The 21,992-nt window shown below is 46.7% G+C and overlaps 1 protein-coding gene and 1 long non-coding RNA gene across 9 annotated transcripts in view; one reads left to right on the forward strand and one right to left on the reverse strand.

Moving 5' to 3' along the window:
- TBC1D1 (TBC1 domain family member 1) overlaps positions 1–21,992 on the reverse strand; it is a 226,575-nt gene that overhangs the window by 51,807 nt on the left and 152,776 nt on the right. The gene's annotated exons all lie outside the window — the stretch shown is intronic.
- LOC109499218 lies at positions 14,360–21,287 on the forward strand. The gene is made up of 3 exons (XR_002156438.3): positions 14,360–14,555; positions 18,550–18,641; positions 19,667–21,287. It is a non-coding gene; the product is annotated as an uncharacterized LOC109499218 (long non-coding RNA).

Below are 21,992 nucleotides of genomic sequence, written 5' to 3' on the forward strand. Positions count from 1 at the left end.
TGAAGTCCTTGCTGTGACCTTCTCAACAGAGTCACAAATATGATTTATGTTGGTGTGTCAATATTTTAGCTGCCAAACTGTTCTCCTGCAACCGCACTGCCACATTCTTTACTCTCTCTCTGCACACAGATGTGTGCGCACCATCGGTATGCACACAGCCGAGGCCGTGACAGGGCAGGGGAGGGGAGAAAGGACCACGCACGCATACAGCCTCGCATCTGCCCAGCTCCCGACTCAGTAAAGCATGGAAGGCAGGGCTCCTCGCTGCTACTTGCAGAAGACGCTGTTGTCGGGCTTGCGCTGCAGCTCTCCTCCTTTTACAGACAGAACATTAAATCACACGTTAAGTGCCTTGTAAGACAGGGGAGCTCCAGGAAGAACATGAAGAGATGGGCCCTTATTCTCCAGTATTCTGGATTTTTCTGTTACCCCGTCAACAGAGCACTTTATAACTCTCTCCGTCTCAAAACTCCTGATCTGCCACACCAAAAGAAAAAGAAATGTTTAAAATTCCAGTGTTTCTGAATCCTCTGTTTTAACAACGTGAATAGGCCTTGGAAATGAGAATTACAACTGAATGTTAAGCCTCTGGAGAAAAGTTAACAACAACAGGGATTAGCGTCTGCAGCATCTGTTGTTACCAACAGCTGAAGAAAACGTCTTAAAAAAACAAAGTAAAAGAACCGTGTAGATTTAAGAAAGGAACAGGCAGTCCTCCATGAATGCTGTCAAACTGTTTACAAAGCACGAGCTGCTTTACCGCTCCTTGGACAGGAGGCAGCTGCCCGGGGGGCAGAGGCTTCCATGTTCCCTGCTCTGCCTGTGCGGGCTGACACAGCAGGTGCACGTGAGACAGTCACCGAACAAAAGAGGTCATTTACCCAAGGCTGCTCTAAACCCTACCATGACTTCTTTGGATATTTTATGGAAAATAGTAACAATAAAAAGGATTTCATCGTTTTCTCCAGTCACATTATATAATGGTCTACCAGTAAGAAAACAGGATTTAAAAAAAAAAAGACAACATTTGAGGTAAAGAAATGTTTCTAAGTTTTTTGCCCCCTGCTACGTGGCAGATATGAATGGGACACAGTCCCTCAAGTTTCAACAGGGTGACTGGGAGAAGTACATGACTGCTAGGAAAGACAGAGAAAGTGTTTGAGAAATTTAGCAAAAGAAATGAATCTCTCCTGTTTGTCAGGTAGAGCGTGAGCTCTGGGGGCACATGTCCGGGAGGCAAATCCTAGCTCCACCACTAACCTAGCTTCTCAACCTCAAACATGTGGTCTGATGCTATACGCCTGTTTCAACTACAAATCTGCATAACGGTGTCTAGGTCTCTGGAGCACTGTGAGCGTTAAATACGTACCTATGCCTGGCACAGAGCAAGCATTCCATAAAATGGCAACCAACATTCTTCCTGCCACCATCATCAGGATCAGCTTTCTGGAAGCGGTGGTGGTTCTTGAAGGACAGGAAAAGTCACACAGGTGGAAAGGACGGGAGCCATTTCAGGCAAACGGGGTGGCAGAAACAACGTGTACAGGTGACCAGCGATTACGCAACCAATGACCCATTTCGGCCAATGAGCAGATGGTGTGTATGTGACAACAAGACAAGAATGGTTGAGCCTAGATTACAGAAAGCATTGGATGGTTAATGTATTAATCAGTAAGGAACCGGGAATCACGGAGGATTTGAGGTTTTTCCAGTTTTTAAGGACAGTGTATTTCATGTATGCATTCTTCAGCAGGGGAAGGTACCACGGCTATCAGGGGATGCACAGCTTAGTGGATCAGAAAAACAAAGGGCTACTGTAAAAAACCATGTGCAAACTGCTGGGGCCGAGGGAGCTCTGAAGACCCAACAGTGAGCCTAACTCTCAGCCTGAGATGCACTGCAGGGGAGGGAGGCTGTGTGCTGAGAAGTCGGGCACACACACATTATAAAAAAGCAGCAGACAAGATATGCAGAAACTAGAAACAGAAGCAAGGATCCTGCAGGCCTCTGGCTCTACACCCTTCCGTATTAACTCTGTGGGGGGAAGTCTCCAAGACTCTATGAAGAGGACTTGGGAGTTGAGGAAGCCAAAAGCCCTGAATGAATCCACCCGCTCAGGAACTGTGAGGACAGCTCCAAGGAGCAGCAGTGAAGGCGGCATGGTGGTAGAAAATCCAGGGAAGAGAGCCAGGTGGAGGGTCCAGGGCTCAAGGCGGACAGGGGGCTCCTCCTGGACAGGCCACCGCACCCCTGGCCGCCCCCTTCCGGGCTGAGCTCTGAGAGCAGAGGCACACAGCACCCAGGTGGCGGGGAGGTGGCAGCGACGAAAGTTAAGGCCCACATAAGCTTGAAAAGAACCAAGAAAATGCTGTAGATGAATTTTTATATTTAATGCAGGAGATAAAATTATCCTTTGAAATAAATAGCATTTGTTTTTGCATCTGCAAGGGGAATGACACGGATACTTTTCAAAGGGGCTGAAGGTCAGGGCTCTTGTTTCTGGATTGAAGTCAATAAGACTATAAAGAGGAACATATATCCAGCCTGTCGGAACACAGAACACTGAGCTTGGTCGTAGTTTGCTCTCTCCTATTACCACTTATAGAACGCTGGATTTCAAATTGTGGTTCTTGCGATTTTCTGAGACCCCTCTGAGTGGAAAAACACCAGCACCAGCACGAAAGGTCAGTGCCAGCCGGAGGGGTGTCCTGGGACTGTCCACCAGCAGCCACTGCATGACGACTGCCCTAGACACCCTTGCTTGCTTCCCGCCTTCTTCTGGACGATGAGGGGGAAACGGTCAAGTTCACAGGAACACAAACTCAGGGCTGAAAGGGGTGCTATGAGATGACTTAGCTCAACAACCCCCTCCCCAGATGGGGAAACTGAGGCTCAAAGACATACAGACTCACATTGTTTTGAGCAGTTACCGTGTGCCAGGCACTGTAAGTACCCAGTGATTTCATCCTCACAACCACCTGGTAAGCGAGGTCTGTTTTTAACCCCCTCAATGGCACGGCCCGAGATACAGAACTGATCAGCTGGTGGAGCCAGGACTAGAACTCAGACTCCAGGGGCTCAACATGCTGGGAATGAATGCAGAGAGCAGAAAGAGAAGGCACCTTATGGCATCAGTGCTGCCACTTACTACCCAGGAAAGAAGCCCCTTGACTCCCTGTGCCTCAGTTTCCTCAACCATAAATCACAAAAAATAACAGCATCCACCTCCCACAGCTTTGTTGCACAGACTAAATGAAAAATCCTTGTGAACACATAACATCGTACTTGGCCAGGGGTAATACTGAATTTCTATTATCAACAGTATCTATTTTACTCTAAACCTGGCAAAATCCTTCTTTTGCTTAGACTTCTCCACAATCAGACTAGGGCTGGGGAAATCCGGTTTCCTGAAGAACAGTGGGGAAGACAGACACTTATTCTATGAGGGAAAGAACAGTGTCGTCCCAGGGGCTCCCCCCAACAATAGGGGGCCCCTGGTCACTGCCTTAGTGTGTCCAGGACCCGTGCATGTGAGGCAGGGAAGCGCTGGAGAGGGATGGCCACCCTTACAATGGCTGGGATGCCCTGTTGGCCTTTCTTTGTCTGGCTGACTCCCTCCTCCTTCAAAGCTCGGCTCCAAGGTCGCACCCTCTGGGGAGACTCCTCCTGCCACTCCCTGCCCTGCCAGACCTTTATGTGGCAAACCTCAGCCGAGCTCCCATAATTCTGAGAATGGCATCCCTGGGGTTGGTGATGACGGTCCTGAGCACAGACAATAAATTCAAGAAGAGCTCAGGGAAGCAGGAGATCAAGCAGCATGGAGCATCTTAGGGAAAGACGAAGCAGAAGGGAAAGAAATAAAAGAGGGACAATCTGGATGGAGGGGACAAGGACACACGTGCACAGAAGGAGAAACAAGCAACTTGCGTGGAACCCACGGTTCTGGTTCAAGTGTCAGCCTCAGCTCTTTCAACAGTTTTAGTCTTAAATTGCAAAAACTATAATAAAATTTTACATAAACTTTATACATCTACACGTGAGTGCAGATACCTGACATGTATACATATAACTTTATTTATAAAGCTTTATAACAAACATTACAAAGAAGGTGTTAATCACTCCAGTGACCAATCTTTTTATCCCAAGAACAATGAAATGAAACCAACCTCTGTCCCCAAGGAAGGAGCAGAGTAGGCCACCGTGACAGGCCAGTGTGAGAAAGGGCCCATAGGAGAATAGCCCACATAGGGTAAAGTGCAGAGGGCCACCATGGAAGACCGACCTCCAGGAGAGATGATCCCAATCTGACCCTTCAAGGGGGTGGGGGAAGGGACAGCGTTGGAGACAGCAGTCAAGCGCTAGGTGCCGAAGCATGACCAGAAAGGTCAACTGCCAGAGCGGGAAGGTCACTCCACGCGAAGGGCAGGAATGAAAACGTCACGACGAATTTGAGAATTTCAGGTAATTCCCCATGCCCCTGGGAAAGTGTGTATGTTGGGGAGGGGGAGTCCACGCAGATGGCAAGAAATGAGTCAGGTCCAAGGGTGAGCGGCCGCCTGTGCTAGTAAGCAATACCGCCATCCTGACACCAGCTCCAGAGAAGTGAAGCTTCTGCTGGGTTCTGTTTCAGAGAGCCAGTGGGCATTTAACGTGGGGAGGCACTCCGCCACCCACACTTAGCCCTCTGATCTCGGCCAGACGGAGCCTTTAAAAAGTGTCAGGCCATCCGACATTCATCACTGACATCCATGACGACTGCCGGCCAAGACCACCTGCTTGGACTTCACTGTGGGTACAGAGGACAAATGTCTCCCCGACCCTTTCTCACAACAGCACACACAGTCACCATCCACAGAATCTAGGCCAGGGGTTCCATCTATGGGACCAGATCTGAGTGTGGTCTCCACAACAGCAGCAACCGTATCATTTGACTGCTTGGCAGAACTGTAAATTCTCGGCCCCACCTTAGACCTATTGGTTCACGATTTCCAGAGTGGGACCCAGTGATCTGGGATTTAACGTCTAGAATTCTACACACATTGAAGGTCAAGGATGTCTGGCCTCTGGCATTCAGCATTTTTTTAGCCACTTAGTTTAAGTTGTACCTTTACCTTAATTGGTGGCTTCACATTATATGACACAAGGAAACGGAGTTACCTTTTAAATAGATTATTTCAAATTAATTAAGGACTCTATCCATTATGGATAACCTGACCATTAAACAAAAATTTTAGATACAACATATCTTGATTTTCAAACGCCAGTCAAACCTCATTTTAACTTTTGTCAAAGGTAATGGTTCAAAATAAAATACCAGTTTCTCAAGAAATGCATTCAGAAAGTCATCCCCCTCCCCCACTGCTGACCCAGATCAACTACCCACACTATTACCGTGATAATAAATTTCCTTCCAGAAAACTTCCAGATATGAACAGAAATAGTCAGAAACATAGGCTGATGAGTCACCCAGCAGAAAGAGAAAAATATACTACTAAAAGCTAAGATCGCGACTTCTCAATTCGTGATATTTGACCATCTGCAGAAAAGCAGCTCATCTGTTTACAGCACGGCTTCCAGCACCTTCTCCCTGTGAGCCTCCCCCAAAGAGGACAGTCCCTGCCCCATGCCCTGCAAGGAAGATGTGCTCAGTCTCGGGTCGGAGGGTGGGGGGGGAGGGGTGCTCTACAACTGTTCCTACTGGAAGCCTGGAGAGGAAATCCCTCCGCCTCCTCCCAACCACAGCACAGGGTACTGGGGGGTCAGAGTTAGACCTGGTACGGGTTAGCGGCTAACTGTGGAAGGAGAGCTCTCCAACTACACCCCGTGGAGCTGACAGCAAAGCCCGTGCAGGGGCCAGGGCAGTGGTGGGGGTGCAGCAGTCTCGGCTCAGCCGCTAAACAACACAGCATCGGCTGAGCGGCCACGGCAACAAACATCTGCTACCCACTGTTCTGGAGGCTGAAAGTCCAAATTCAGGGTGCCGGCACGATCGGGCCCTTGGGGAAGGCCCTCTTCCTGGCTTGCCTCCTTCCTGTCGGGCCCTCACATGGTCTCCTCCTCCTCTCACTTATAAGTAAGCCATTGGTCCCATCACAGAAGTGCGACCCTCACGGCCTCATCTAAACCTAATTGCCTCCCAAAGGCCCCACCTCCAAATAGCAACACATTAAGTACTGGGGGAGTCAACACGTGAATTTTCAGGGGACACATTCAATCCATAGCAGGAGCCAGCGTCTTTCTGAACTACCCCTTCCCTCCAGTTCAGCAGAGCAGTTGGATTTCATGTTTTTAGGGCCTCTAAAAACTTTCCTTTAAAAAGAGTTCAGTCAGGGCCACTGGAGTGACTCAGAAGGTTAAGCCTCCAACTCTTGATTTCGGTTCAGGTTATGATCTCAAGTTCCATTGAGTATGAGCCCTGCATCGGGCTCTGCACTGGCAGCCTGTTTAGGATTCTCTCTCTCTGTGCTAACTCTCTCAAAAACAAACAAATAGAGTTCAGTCAGGGAGCACCTTGGTGGCTCAGTTGGTTAAACGTCTGACTTTGATTTTAGCTCAGGTCATGATCTGGAGGTTTGTGAGATGGAGCCCCTTGTCAAACTACACTGACAGTGTAGAGCCTGCTTAGGACTCTCTCTCTCTCTCTCTCTCTCTCTCTCTCTCTCTCTCTCTCAAAATAAACAAACATTTTTTTAAAAAATTAAAGAGTTCAGTCAGTAGCCAAGAAAAAAGTTTTCAAGGTACAGGTAACAAGGTTTTATTATGACTGGAAGAACAGGATGGGATGGTGTTTTGAGTCTTGATGGACTGGCAAAAGTCAGGACATTTTTTTTTTTTTTTTGCAGGGGGAGGGGAGACCTGGAGGCCAGCAAGGAGGAGCTGCTTGGCAGAGGCACCGAGGCACTCCAGCTCAGAGCCACCCTTCCTCCTGAACCCACAGCACGTGCTACTGACATCAGCGTGGCAACTGGCTTGTGCTGCCAGGTGACCACCTTGTACATTTCATGTCGTGGCACCTCGTATAACCCAGGTCATGGGACAGGGCTTAGAAGTGGACTCCCACTCCCTCACCCAGCCTGCTTCCTTGTCAATGCAGGACAACCTGACTTACCCCCGAAGGAAGAAGACTGCATATAGTACTTCCAACCCAACCTGTTCCAGGGCGCCAACCAGGCACCGAACAAACGTGCCTCCACATCCCCAGACTGCCTGGCGTCCCATTCCGGTGTGTGGGTGATAAGCCCAGTTTCCAGTGAAAGTCACTTGAACACTCGTACGATGATGAAGAAAAACAGAACAATTCCACAGCCTCAGGACATGAGACAAACAATCTGTTGACATAAAATCACAGAAAACAGCTGATCCTGGAACAACGCAGGAGCTGAGGGAATGACGCCCATGCAGTCGAAAATCCACACACAACTTTTGACTCCCTCAAAACTCAACTACTAAGAGGCTGCTGGTGACTGGAAGCCTTACTGATAGCATAAATGGTTGATGTAACACACATTTTGATATCTGTATTATATACTGTATTCTTATGACAAAAAGAGAAAAGAAAGGGTTAAGAAACTCTTAAGGAAGAGAGGATACATTTATAGTACTGTGCTGTATTCCTTGAAAGGAAATCTGAGAAGTGACTGTGTGGTTCAACCCCATATTGGTCAGGGTCAACTGTACATTCAAGGTGAAAAACATTAAAGTTTTGTGAAGGAATCAAAAAATCAAGATACAGTTTCTGCCACACAGACATTTACAATATAAACAGGTGGATTTAATGTATTTAATTTATACCTGAATAATATTTATTAAGTTTGGCATGGAAAAAGACCATTTTATCCCGACAAAGTGGTAGACCCCAAATCGTTGGTGTTTACGGCACAAAAGAGCGTTTCATCACTACAAGACCACAGCAAAACCCTCCGGGGAGGGGTCGGGAAGGCTCTTCCCCTCAGCAGTGCAGCTTTCCAACTCAGAACCTTGAACTTGGCTATATTTGCACTCAGCCCTTCTCCTCCCCTCTTCTCCCTTGGTATCTGTCATGTCTCCCTTACTGTGCTTGCACACCCCTTTATCCAGCCCCAATCCACTTTCAGCCCGATTCTTGGTACAGTGCTTCACATACAGCTGTGCACTCAGAACATTTACACGTTAAATAACACAATAAATCTACCTCAGTGTGCCAGGGGTAGGGACTGCATTTTGCACGCAAATTTTGGACTTCGGTTAAAGCCCGTATCACTGTACCCTGATGATGTGAGATAAAAGTCCGAGGCACATAGAGAAAGGGCCATGCTGAGAGGCAGAGGAAAAGCTGCTGCGGCCGTGCAGACGGGACCCTGAAGGGCAGCAAATGGTGCCCTGAGAAAAGTATGCTAACTTATTACAGGGCAACTGGAAATACCGAAAAATAGGACGGAGGAAGATGAAGACGACTATAATCCCACCTCCCAAAGGTAAGTTCTTTTAATATATTCACGTTTCCCTCGGGTCTTTTCTTGGATATGCGCTGCACATATATAAAAGTGCCTTCTCTCTGCAGGAATTTGATTATAGTTCTGGGTTTTTGTCCGCACGGCACGATCTCTCTTCGGTCCACAACCCGCCTCCCTCTGAAAGCAGCATCACAACGGGGCATGAGCATCTGAAGTGCCTGGCACACACCAAGCAGGAGCAAGACACAGGAGACGGTGCGATCATGACCCCAGCCCCATAGAAAGGGATCAAGGTGGGCAGGCACACTTAGGACTCCCCTCTGGAGAGGAGTATTTGGAGCTATTTAGCCAGAAATAATATAAAATGAGGTCACATCACAGTCCCCTAATGCCCAGAGAAGAGCTGGGAGACCTTTGGTGGGAAGTGGTGGGAACGGGAAGCCCTGTCACGTAAAGCGGCTCAGGAGAGGGACACCTGGGTGGCTCAGTCGGTTAAGCGTCTGCCTTCAGCTCAGGCCAGGATCTCATGGTTCATGGGTTTGAGCCCCGTATCTCTCTGTCTCTGTCTCTCTCTCTCAAAAATAAATAAACTTAAAACAAAACAACATGGGGGGAGGGGGGCGGTGAGTTCAGGAGAGGGGACTGTGGGGATTGTAAGGATGAAATCTATGACCAAAGAGGCAGAAGAGAGGAAGGAAAGGTCCCAGAGGCACACACAGGTGACCTGCACAGGCAGCAAGGAAACCTCGATGGGGCTTTGCACGCAGGACAGCCCTGCAGGAGGACTGTGACTTAGCCCCAGCTACAAACTTTGCTGCCCTCCCCTCCCCTCCTCCTCTCGTGCATCTGTGGCTAAAAACTCGAACCCCACCCATCCCATTACACAATGCTTATCTGGATATGATCTAAGGTCAGACTCCATGAAAGGAAGCCCATGACTTAAAAGTTAGGAAATACTTTTGTGCTTCGCTGGGGAGAGGGGATGGGGAAGTCCACACTGTGAAACAAGAAGTTTACGGCAGCGACCCTGGTTCTTCCCCCGACTTGACACAGTGCTCAGTGGGCTATATGTGGAAATGTGACCTTTCCACCTGGAAAACCCCAGCCTCGCAGCCTTCCTTATAAGGGCCCCTATCCTGAAGGAAGCCAGCTCAGAAAGCAGCACTCTTTTCGGGTGTCCATGACTGCTGGGAAGCTGGGAAGCTTGGGCTTTTGCAGTGTAAAACTTTGGGCTTTGTCCTCCATGAGAAAATGGAAACAAACTGTGTGATCGCTGAGACGGCTTCCATCTCTTAGAAGTCAGTACCTTGATGTTCATTCAAAACCTTAACAGACTTCAACCAATCTGGTTTATGAGTTAAAGTGGATGTGTCAAGTTCGAATGTTCTCTGAAAACTGTTTCTGTAGTAAGCAAATTTTTTAAACATTACCAGAGCTGAGTTCACCCCAAAAACTCATTAAAGAAGTAACGTTTCCTTTTGAAAGTCTCTCCCGACCATAACTGAACATGGCACATCCCAGGATTCTGAGCTTCCATTTGGAATTCATAAGAAGTAAGAGGTATTATGTGTGCACGGGACAAAACAAATGTGAAATATTGGCTGCTCTGACTGAAACGAACGAAAGTAATTTGCTAAAGACTCACATATCTCCACTCTCAAGGATGGACACTTTTCTAAACATCTTGGCACAACACAGGATACCAGGTGCTGTGCACACGGCCCCAAAGCGGCATCTTAAATTCCGAAGAATGTCAGCACAGCGGGAATTGACCCTCGGAGAGCCTGGGAACCGTGTGCTTAGCCGGCCAGGTCTCAGCTCTCTGCACTTGTCAACCCCTGGACATCTGGAAAGCTGCTGGGATGATTTTAAAGAGTGCAACATCTAGGACATTTCTTGGCAATAATTCTGGTCTTTTGTCTCTCCCCATTAAGGGACTGAAGAGAAACCACTCCCTGTGTCTGTCAGCACTCTTGGCCTCCGTGTGGCTTTTCTACCTGTGAATCCAGAGCACGGTGTGGCTCGGCAAGGTGGGTCCTGTCGCCACAGGTGTGCACCTGGGGTGGGGCGGGAGCAGGACCCAGGTTCCTCTGGCTGTGACTTCAAGTGATGACATACACTCTGCCGACAAGCTGAAGCTATTGTGCAAACCACCGGCACCCTGCCCAGGAGGCTCACAGAGGTTCTTTTTGGCAACGTGCATGTCCTCTATATGCCCGAGTCTCTGATTGCCCAAGAACATCCCTTTGCTTGTCCTACAGTCCAGTGATGATAAAAGGGAAGGTGGGGGGGGATGGAATGAAAGGATGGCTGCCGTCTGTGGTGGGGACTGAGAAGGCAGCTGTTTCTGTTTCCTTCGAAAACCTATTAGGAACAGACTGTCTACGCTCTTTCATGTAGCCTCCGTCTCTTTGATACTTTCTCTCTGGTTGTCCTAACATCCCGGATTCCATGAGGTGGGTGCTATGACCACACCCGAGAGACAGCAGAGGACTCTGTGGCAAGTGCCCTTGGCTAACGGCTCATAAATGGAGGAGACAGGACTTAAGCCCAGACCCAGTCTGACCTAAAGATCCATACTCTTCAACTCAACAACAACAAAAGAACAAACAACTCCATTACAAAATAGGCAAAGGACCTGAAAAGACATTTCTCCAAAAATGATCTACGAATGTCCAATAAGCATATGAAAGGATGCTCGCCACCACTATTCATTAAAGGAATGCAAATCAAAGCCGCAATAGAGATATCACCTTTTACCCATTAGGGTGGCCACTTTAAGAAACCCCAGAACACAACTACTGGTGAGGATGTGGAGAAGCTGGGGCACTTGTGAGTGCTAGTAGGAATGTCAGTGGGGCAGCTGCTGTAGAGCAGTCCGGCAGCTCCTCCCAATTACAAATAGGATGACCACGTGATCCCATGATTCCAGCTGTAGGTACGTATGGAAAGGAACTGAAAGCAAGATCTCAGGCAGTTACTTGCGCACCCATGTTCACTGCATCATTATTCACAACAGCCAAAAGGTAGAAACAACCCAAATATCCACTGACATGTGAATAAACAAAATGTCGTACACACACACACACACACACACACACACACACACACACACACACACACACACACACAGGAATATTATCCAGCCTTAAAAAGGAAGGAAATCCGGTCACATGCTGGATGAAACTTGAGGGCACAATATTAAGTGAAATAAGCCATCACAAAAAGACAAATACCATACCGATTCCACTTACACGAAGTAGCTAAGGTAGTCAAACTCCTAGAAAACAGAAAGTAGAATGGTGGTTGGCGGGGAAGGAGGGGGGGGGCGATGAGTTAGTGTTTAATGGGTATCGAGTTTCAGTTTTAGTTCTGCAGAACCACTGCACAAAAATGTAAATTTACTTAACACTACTGAGCTATACCCTTAAAAATGGTGAAGATGGTAAATTTTATGTTTTTTTTACAACTAAAAATTTTTAAATATTTTTTAAAATCCATGCTGTTAACCAAAATGCTGCACACTGATTCTCCAGTTGATCGTGCCTTTCTGCAACTCTGCAGGACCCTTTTCCTCTCAAGCAGCCAGAAGCCGAAGCCATTTGCAAAAATATTCATTACAAAGGGAGCTATCAACTAGCACCGAATTTCAGTCTATTTCTCCTCATGACAAAGAAAAACGAGGACCACAGGTTGGAATGAGGCGATGAAAAAAGCTCCAAGGGCCCATTTTTAAAACTCTGGCAACTCAGAAAAGGTGGGTGTGCAAGGGAAAGAGTCTTGATGTAGATGAAGATCTGACATTCCAGGATATCCTCCCAAAGGTCACTCCAATTCAAAACATGAAGTCAGAACACTCCCAAGCTCTGTCTTTCTGCCATACAAACACGTGTCTCTCCCTGGGTCTGAGGTTTTCCAAGGCCATGCACTTTTGCCTTATTCGGGCCTGAGCTTTCATTCATTATGCAATGCTGCCTCTCATGGAAGGGGACAGTTACTGCCCACCCCATGTTACAAAGGAGGAGACTGAGATAAGGCAGCAGGCCCAAAGTCCCAGGGTTGGGAGGGGGGGCAGCGCTGGCACTCCACACCCAGACCCACCCACCTCCACGCCCCTAAGCACCTGCTGCCTTGCGGTTGGCCAACACTGGGTATTCCTAAATACAATGCAGATGAAGGCCCTGTGGGTTATATGGTCCTTGAGATCCAGTCTTCTCATCTGTAAAATGAGGCACTGGGTAAAGAATCCCTTTTCTTTCTAACATGCAAAGCTCCAGATCACCTAAGTTGTCCACTATATCCAAGAGACTTTACTGAGCTCCACAGACTCAGGGTACCATAATAGGAGCATGAAACAGAGGTATTTAACATGGGAAAAAGCCTTGAACCCCAACATCCAAGTCCACCATCTTGGGCAAGAACCAATACAGATATACGTGCCAAAGACTACGGAGACAGACTTGTACTATCCCCAAAATTATGAAGTAGCAAAAGGATGATTATGAAACCATTTCTGACCCACAGCAGGTAAAACGGTTACCGGTTACAACCAAAGGAGTTATTGTGACACACTGAGGGCAGGACAACCAGGCACTGTGGCGGAGAACCAGTTTATGTTAATATGGGCAACCAGAAAAGGCAAAAAGCCTCCAGGGCTTTTTTGAGAAGCATCCAGGGGCAATGACCTGGGTCATTATACCACTAAAAATAGACACCATGTGTTGGTAAAACTGGACAGCCACACGCAAAGGATGAAACCAGGGGCGCCTGGGTGGCTCATTTGGTTAAGTGTCTGACTTCGGCTCAGGTCATGATCTCACACTTCCGAACTTCGAGCCCCATGTCAGGCTCTCTGCTGTCAGCACAGAGCCCGCTTTAGATCCTCTGTCTCCCTCTTCTCTGTCTCTTCCTCACTCGTGCTCACTCACACACTCTCTCTCTCTCTGTCTCAAAAATAAACATTTAAAAAGGATGAAAGTAGGGGTGACTGGGTGGCTCAGTGGGTCGGGCATCTGACTTCGGCTCAGGTCATGATCTCGCAGTTGGTGGGTCTGAGCCCTGCGTTGGGCTCTGTGCTGGCAGCTCAGAGCCTGAAGCCTCCTTCGAATTCTGTGTCTCCTCCTCTCTCTGCCCCTCCCATGCTCATGCTCTGTCTCGCTCTCTCTCTCAATAAATAAACGTTAAAAAAAATTTTTTTTTAAAGGATGAAAGTAGACCACTTTCTTACACCATATACAAAAATTAACTTGAATGGATTAAAGACTTGAATGTAACACTTGAAACCATAAGATTCTCAGAAGAAAACTTAGGCAGTAAGCTCCTTGACATTGGTCTTGGCGATATTTTTCTGGCTCTGACTCCAAAGAAGAGGCAAACAAAAGCAAAAACAAACAAATGGGATGGCATCAAAATAAAAAGCTTCTGTACCGTGAAGGAAACTGTTATCAAAACGAAGAGGCAACCTACTGAACCAGAGAAGATATTCGCAAATCACATATCCAACAAGGTGTTAACACTCAAAATACAGAAAAAACTCATACAACCTAACAACAGAACACACAATCCAATGAAAAAATAGGCAGAAGGGCGCCTGTGTGGCTCAGTCAGTTAAGTGGCCGACTTTATTCAGCTCAGGTCACCATCTCCCAGTCTGTGAGTTTGAGCCCCACATTGGGCTCTGTGCTGACAGTTCAGAGCCTGGAGCCTGCTTCTAATTCTGTGTCTCCCTCTCTCTCTGTCTCTCCCCTGCTTGTTCTCTGCCTCTGTCTCTCTCAAAAATAATAAACATTAAATTTTTTTTTTAAAAAATAGGCAGAGGATCTAAAAAGACAATTTTCTAAAGATGACATACACATGGCCAAGGGGGACATGCAAAGATGCTCAACGTCACTAATCACCATGGAAATGTAAATCGTCACAATGAGCTATCACCTCACAGAAGTTAGAAGGGTTCTTAAGAAGACAAAAAATAAAAAGTACTGATGAAGGTGTGGAGGAAAGGGATCCCTCAGTACACTGTTGGTGGGAATATAAGCTGGTGCAGCCACTATGGAAAAAGCATATGGAGGTTCTTCAAAAAGTTAAAAATAGAACTACCCTACGGTCCAGCTCTTCCACTTCTAGGTACTTATCTAAAGAATACAAAAACACTCATTTGAAAAGAGATGTGCTCCTATGTTCATAGTAGCATTATTTACAATAGCCATGAAAAGGAAACAACCTAAGTGTCCACTGATAGATGAAGGAATATGGAGTAGGTGGTACATGCACACAGTGGAATACTACTCAGCCATAAAAAAGAATGAAATCTTGCCATTTCTGACAACATGGATGAACCCTGAGGGTACTATGTTAAGTGAAATAAGTCAGAAGAAGAGAAACAGAATGACTTCACTCATATGGAATCTAAAACCAACCAACCAACCAACCAACCAACCAACCAACCAACCAACCAAACCAGACTTCCAGAGTGATGGTTATCAGAAGGGAAGGAGGCTGGGGTGGGCAAAATGGGCAAAGGGGGCAAGTGTATGGTGACGGATGGTAACCAAACTTTTGGCAGTGATCACTTTGTAATGCATACAGACACCGAATTATATTCACCAAATGGATCTTGTTCTTTCCCTTTCCTTTTCTTTTTGGGATCAGGCTTCCCCCCGCCCCCCCTTATTTCCAGGTTGGGAGGGGGGGTGGAGTGAAGAAAGGGAAACAAACCACAAGAGACTCTTAACAACAGAGAACAAACTGAGAGTTGCTGGAGGGAAGTGGGCAGGAGGATGGGCTAGATGGGTGATTCAAGGATTAAGGAGGGCACTAGTGATGAGCACTGGGTGTTGCACATTACATGATGAATCACTGAATTCTACTCCTAAAACCAACAGTGCACTGTATGTTAACTAAAATATTAAAAAATAAATAAATAAAAGTAAAAATAAGATGAAATTTAAAAAAAGACACCATGATACGTTTGCTTTTTCTATTATCACTGATGTGACTTCTTCAGAAACAATAAAACATACTGTCGGGAACCTTAGAATGACTTCAACCAGAGTTTAAACTTTAACAAACTATGTTCATTTAGAAACAGAACATACTGACTTGGACTAATCTATCAATTACAATTCAAAGAAAAAAGGCTTTTAGTTGTACAGCCAGAGCAATCCACGAAGACAAAATGTAGGATCTTTGAAGCTACAGAGAAAAAGGTTCCATGGGCTTTTAACTTTCTTAACTTTCATTTATTTTTTAATTAATGTTCAAACCATTCTCTGAAACAATAAGCATAACGTATTGCAATTTTATTTCTGCTGGAACCAGAGAAATTTGGAATCTCAAAGATCATTATGCATCAAAGTGCTTTGAGACAACTGTGCAACTCTCTTGGGACGGCGAGCAGGTGGCGAGTGGCCCTCAGGAGGCAAAGGCATCTGAGACACCAAAGATGACAGTGGCTGGAGGGCAACACGAACACCCTTCAAAGATGGGTTATGAGGCGCCTGGGTGGCTCAGTCAGTTAAGCTCAGGTCACGATCTGACAGTCCGTAGGTTTGAGCCCCACACTGGGCTCTGTCGACAGCTCAGAGCCTGGAGCCTGCTTTGGATTCTGTCTCCCTCTCTCTCTGCCCCTCCCCCGCTCACTCGCTCACTCTTGCTCTCTCTCTCACTCTCTCTCTCTCTAAAAAAAATAAATAAACATTAAAAAAAAAGAAGGGCTGTATCTCTTTTAGGCTAGATTTCTCCAAATTAAGGCTGTCATTTTATTACTAGTTATGCCAAGTTTAATAATTCCATAAAAGAAAAAGGAGAGGGAAAAAAAAAATCACCAAATGAGCATCTGTAGTTCAAGTCCACGAGAGAGAAATGATTTTATAACCAGGCCCATTTCCAATGAATCTGAACACTTGTTACTATCATGATTTGTGACAGGAATGTGTTTCCATTATAACCCTCTATGAGACTAAATATATTTTAAACATCTTTTTTTTAAATGTGTATTTATTTTTTAGGGGGGTGGGGGAGGGAGAGAGAAAGAGAATCTGAAGCAGGCTCTGCGCTGCCAGCGAGGAGCCCAATGAGGGGCTCGATCTCACGACCACAAGATCATGACCTGAGCTGAAATCCAAGGGCGCTTAACCTACTGAGCCACCCAGGCACCCTCAGCAGAGGAATTTTTGACAGAAGGTCACCAACTTCTTTCCAAGTGCTTCTAGTAATAAGAAATATACCTGCCAGACACAATTTCACCTACTTCCAGACAGCCATCAACTGTAAAAAAGCTAGTGAGTTCCAGTCGGTTTCATGGTTCTCCCTTTGGCTGGTAAACAACATAGTTAACAAGAATACACGGATTTGTGGTAGCTGCAGGCTATGCCTCCCCTCCCAGCGCAGGCCCCACCCTCTTCCCTCCCGGCTGGATACAAACTTGAGTAGGTCCCCTCTGCCATGCTGGCACCACGCCTCTCTCCCATCCCTCCTTGGAGGAGCCTCCGTGAGTTGGGCCAATCAGCTCCCAAAGGTCTGGGGGTAAAGCAGATTGGCAGTTAGGTGACTGGATGCCTCTGGAGCTAAGAGGTCATACAGACGTGGAGGCTGGTGTGACCCTACAGAGTGACGAGCCAGCTGGGAAAGCTGGTGTGTAGAATAAAGAGGAAACCAGACGAAAGAAGAAAAATTACATGGCCCCAAAGAGAGGGAGCCAGAGAGACTTCCTTGGTTCCTTACAACTTCTAGTTTCCAGCGCTTGCCCTTATTTTGATTTCTAAAAGCCTCCTTCTGATTAAGCTTGCTTGACTCATTTTCTGTTTCTTGCAACAAAACCATCATTGACTGACTGAGGCTCATCTGTTTCCTGAGCATTCCCTGAGCGCCGCCTATACGCAGTGGGCATCTGAGGACAGCTGAGCGCTGCAAACAACTTCCTCTCTCAAGAAACTAGAAGCTGGTGGATCGGCAAGAATAGAACATAATTAGGGAGAGCAGGTTGGTGATAATCAGGGCTGGTTTCACGGACGCAGAAGCGAATGCAGCTATGACAACCAAGAGTCGAGTCCTTACCACCGACTGCCTATATGACCTTACGGAGGTCCCTTTCCTTCTCTGAGTCTCCGTTTCTTCATCTCTAAATGAGAAATTTGAAACGTGACTTTCAAAGTCCGCATGTGCTTTTATGATTCCTTAAAAGCAGTGGTCTCAATACCTCTTACATATCCAGTAACAATATTTTTAGAAGCCATGTTGGTTGTGGAATGTCTATAACCCCTGCCCAAAGTTTACAATTTCAGTTAGAAGACGACACAACACAAGCACCAACCTCAACGCTGCACTTGCGGTTCTGAGCGATGGAGTCAGGGCAAAATGAGCCCTCAAAGAGCTCATCATCTAGGGCAGTCAAGTGCAGGCAAGAGAATTTGACGGAGGGAAATGTCCTAAAGCCAGCCACTGGCCACATGTGGCTCTAGAGCACTTGAAGTGGGGCTAGAGTGAGGAACTAAATTTTGTACCGTATTTAAGGGCAATTAGTCGACATTTAAGGTTAACCAGCTTTATGTGGCTAGTGGCAATTACCAGCACAGATCTAGAGGTCCAGATAGATAACCCGAACACAAAGTAGCTCTCCAGCAGGGACAAGCAAGCATCAGGGAAGGAGAGGCTGATTATGTCCGAGAGAAAGAGGAAGAGACAGGGACACTGAAGTGGCCTGGAAGGAGTAGGAGAGTCTATCAGTGCTGATGTGCAGTATGTTGGGTGCAGAGGGGACAAGAGAGTGAGAGGAGCATTCTGGGCGAAGGACACCATCCATGAAAAATCATGGCTGCAAGAAGCACAGCACATGAGTGAGCAGTGAAGCACTGTGCACGGGCAGTGCCACAGTCGCCCTGGCTCCCCACCCCATACCCATTCTCCCCTTCGTCCTTACAACAGGGGATATTGCATAAGGTAGCAACATGCTCAGGCATAATTCAACGTCTCCCGGCCTCCCTTGTGGTGATGAGTGGCCCCTGACACAGTTCAGATAATGAGACCAAGTGGGGCTCTACTTGGGATTTCTGCAACAGCCTTGCTCTCTTGATATAGAGGGATCACCTTTTTCCTCCTTGTTGGTTCCCTCTTCACTCAGCTTGGAAACACAGGGGAAGCTGAAGGTGGGGCAGCCATCTTGTGACCATGAGCCATGCAGGAGGATGAAACAGGAAGGATCCCAGATCACTGGTAAGATCATGGAGCCAGTGAACTAGCCTTGTTCTAACTTACCCATACTGCTTTTGTGTGTATGTGTGTGTGAAAAAAATCAGTCCCTCCTCAGTTATGCCAGAGTAGCAAGATTTCTAATACATTCGGTCAGACAGTCCCTAAATGACAATCAATGGCACCGAGAAGTGAGGAGCTAAAAAAAATGTGCAACTGGCAGGGCAGAGAAATCGGGCAGTAGGAGATGAGGAGGAGCCCCCAACAAATGAATGGCAGCCCAGTGACTTTACTACGAGCCAGTAAAACCTCTGGTCTAACTGTACGCACCCGGTTCTGCACTGGGACCTACACCTGATATGACACACTGCAGTGTTGGGAATAGTGGAAGAAAAGTTCCAGAATGCAATACGTACAGATTTCTCTAGGGGAGAATGATGAACACGTTTTGCAAACAGTAATAGGAAGAAAGACCACTTTGTTAAGACCACCTCCGACCCCTAAGTTCCTCAGTCTGAAGCCTTGCAAGGCTGAACAAGTCAACTGCCTCCATGACCCGCCCCAGCCCCAGCACCCCAGCACAAGGCCAGGGCCAGGAAGAAAAAGAAAAACTTCCCCTCAGTAACTGTTTGGGGAAAGGTGACGCTGCAAAAAAAAAAAAAAACAAAAACAAAAAACAAAAAACAAACAAAAAAAAATCTAAAACCCGAACCCACTGAGGTAAGACTACAATCTCTCATCACCAGAACTGTCCTTAGTCAAAAGTTCTCAAGCTAACACACCTGGTCAGGAAATGAACCATAATACTTCAACTTCCTGTGAAAAACCTATGCTCTCTCAAGTACAAAATGCACAGTTTAGTACTACAAATTATTTTCAGAATTATAGACCATAATGTAGCATTTCTAGATCAATAAGTGAGGTTTAAAATCTTGTCAGTATCCATTCCGCAAACATTTTCATTCATACGAAAGTCATAAAACAAATTTACTTGAGGAAAAAAATCCATTTAGAAAGTATTTTAATGCGTCCTTTGGCTTTATTTCCAGATTTTACAAAATCAAGAACTCACCAAGTGTGCCAACAGCTGTAATTCTGGAGCAGCCAGCTCATGTCCAGTGGGGACGAACGGCTTTGCCACCTCTAGGAGATACGCGTCCCTTCATTTAAATAAGTGAGATTAACAGAAACTATTCAACCAGGAAGATTCTAATTCTGTTTTTGAAAAATATGATACAATAATGCCTAAACTGGGTGCTTTATTAGGGGCTAACGGTGAATTTTAGAGTCCTTCCAGACTAAGAATTGCTTTCACCTATCACACACACAGATTTAAGCAAATATTCCTAAAACGCAACGGTTCATCACTGAGTTTAAGAGCCTGGATTTAGAACCGACACGGCTTGCTTCGTAGCTGTGTGAACCAAGTGCCGTGGGCGCTGTGGCCATATTGCCCAGCATTTCCAGCCTCACCTCCCAGGTAGCGGGCAGTGCCACCTACAGCACAGTCACTGTGAGAATTACCACCCAGCTGCGTAAGAATGCAAACACCACGTGTTTAATACACGATAAGGAGAATTATAATGGCTAGTATTAATATTTGATTACCTTTATAGCAAAAAAAAAAAAAGGATCTGTTGACTGTTTCATAATCTGCCATTGAACACATTTCTAATTCTCAATCTTCTCTTCATTTTACTAAGAACCACTGAGGGCTTTTTTGGTTGGAGTTTAAATCAGAATAGGATGAACCCTTGCCTATCAACCACTACACTGTGAGATTCGGAGGGCTTCTAAGTGTGGTTACTAAACCCACAGCATTGGCATCACCTGGGAACCCGTAAAAAACGCAAATTCTCAGGCTCCCCCAAGAACTACATCTCCGGAACCAGAAGTGTTAGACCTGAGCAACAGTAATGTGTGTTGAGTCCTCCAAGGGGGTCTTGAGCACGTTCATTTTGAGAACAGCTAAAGGAAATGTAGTCTTGGGTCAATACCACTAACCTGTGGCCCTCTGATGGCTCCTGGGAGGGGATGATAGAGGCTCCCCTGATCCCTCACCTTTCCAGGTGCTGCTGGGGGCAACACCAGAGTCCCCCACACCCTCTCACTCAGCCTGAAGCAGAAGAAAGGTTAACAAGGCCAGCCAGGAGAGAAGCCTGCTCCTGGGGCATCAAATCCCACTGGCCCCCACTGGCCCCCACTGGCCTAACAATCCTAACGGTCAGAATCACAGGTGACAACTCAAAGCCCCTCCCAGAGGAGGACGGGTTCACACCAGCTCATCCATAAAAACCCTTACCATGCATCCACACAAAAACACAACCCTGAATGTTCACAGCAGCACTGTTGCTAACAGCCAACAGGTGGGAAGAACCCAAACACCCCCCGCCCCCAGCTGGTAAGCAGACAAACAAAATGTGGCGCATCCATACAAGGGAATATTAATGGACCATGAAAAGGAACGAAGCACTAATATGTACTACAACACGATGAACCTTGAGAACACGCTAAGTGAAAAAAGCCACAAAGGACCACGGAGCATGTGATTCCACATCTATGACACGTTCCCAACAGGCAGTCTAGAGACACAGAAAACAGATGAGCAGTTGTCTCAGGTTTGAAGGAGGCGTGGGACGCATGGAAGTGGCAGCCATGGGCTTCCTTCTGGGCGGACTAAAACGTTTTAAAATTAGATGGTGCTAATGGTTGTACAACTCCATGAGTGTAGGGATAAAAACGATGAATTGTACACTTTAAATGGGTGAATTGTACAGTATGTGAATTATAGTGCAATAAAGCTGTTTTTTAGACAAAGCAAACCCTTCCTGCCAAATGCGTCCTCAGGGCTAAGCTAACCTGCCTGGGAGAGCTGTCCAGGTCACACGAACAGGCCGTAGGGTAAACCGCATAACCGTGAGAAGGGCCAAGAGGATTATGAGGGAGGCAGGCACCTCAGGTGCAAGATTCAAGGAAATGCTCATTCTTAGGACTGTGTAGGTGCAGGGCCTGTACCTGCGGGAGCGTGACAGTGAGTGCCTCCTTGAATTTTGCACGCAGCTCACCTGCTTGCCTCACCCTAGTCCTGCCCTGATTTCGAGGCTGTTTCATGTTCAGATAGGTCTACAGATTTTACTCCCCTGGAAGTATTTTCAAACTTCTTACCATTCCCTTGCTCTATAAACTTCAATGGCTCCCTAACACCCACAGATGAAGACTGAAAGGTGACAAATCAAGATCTTCCACTTTGGACTTCAATCCTGCAGGCACACAGGCACAGGCTCTGGAGTCAGATTAGCCCTGAGGGGGGAATCTCTGCCAGCTAGGGTGCTGGAAGCAGGGACTCAGAGCCAGGCCTTCAGACCCCAGGGCCTC

This window comes from Felis catus, chromosome B1, assembly GCF_018350175.1.
Source record: "Felis catus isolate Fca126 chromosome B1, F.catus_Fca126_mat1.0, whole genome shotgun sequence".
Taxonomy (NCBI): Eukaryota; Metazoa; Chordata; class Mammalia; order Carnivora; family Felidae; genus Felis; species Felis catus.